At 45.9% G+C, this 790-nt stretch overlaps 1 protein-coding gene across 1 annotated transcript in view; it reads left to right on the forward strand.

Moving 5' to 3' along the window:
* Positions 1 to 790, forward strand: part of SYT3 (synaptotagmin III) — a 21,306-nt gene that overhangs the window by 4,402 nt on the left and 16,114 nt on the right. The window lies entirely within an intron of this gene.

The following is a 790-nucleotide window of genomic DNA, read 5'->3' on the forward strand; positions in this document are numbered from 1 at the left end:
AACATTTACTGGGGAGCATTGAGGTGTTATGGAATCCGGCTATGGCCCTGTAGGATCAGCACCTGACCGCAAGGTCAGTGGTTCAAACTCACCAGGTGCTCCTCAGAAACCCTATTATAGGGTCACTATGGGTCGTAACCAACTCGACGACACTTAACAACAATATTGAGGTCTTATAGCATAATGGACAAGAGTGTGAGCTGTAGAGCCAGGTATACCAGCTTCAAATCCCGGCACCACCACTTATTGCTTGCATGACTTGGGGTACAGATTTTGTGTCTGCTGACCTCAACTTCCCTTTCTTAGGGGGAAGGGAGAAAATAAGAACGCTGCCTACCTCATAGGATCTTTATCAGACTTCAGTAAGCTGTTGTTACGTGCTGCTAAGTTGGTCCCAACTAACAGCATCTCTATGCACAATAGAACATAGAACAAAAACACTACATGGTCCTACACCTTCCTCACAATTCTTGCCATGTTGGAACACATTGTTGCAGCCACTGGGTCCATCCGTCTCTTTGACGGTCTTCCTCGTGTTCACTGACCCTCCACTTTACCAAGCACGATGTCCTTCTCCAGAGACTGAGAAGTGCTGTACCGTCCTGACAACATGTACAAAGTATGAGAGATGAAGTCTTAACATTCTGGCTTCTAAAGATCATTCTGGCTGTACCTCATTGAGCTGTTATTGTTAAGTGCTGTCGGGTCAGTTCTGATTCATAGTAATCCTGTATAGGGTTTCCAAAGAATGCCTGGTGGGTTTGAACCACCGACCTTGCAGTTAGCAGTT

This window comes from Chrysochloris asiatica, unplaced genomic scaffold (assembly GCF_000296735.1).
Source record: "Chrysochloris asiatica unplaced genomic scaffold, ChrAsi1.0 scaffold00116, whole genome shotgun sequence".
NCBI lineage: Eukaryota > Metazoa > Chordata > Mammalia > Afrosoricida > Chrysochloridae > Chrysochloris > Chrysochloris asiatica.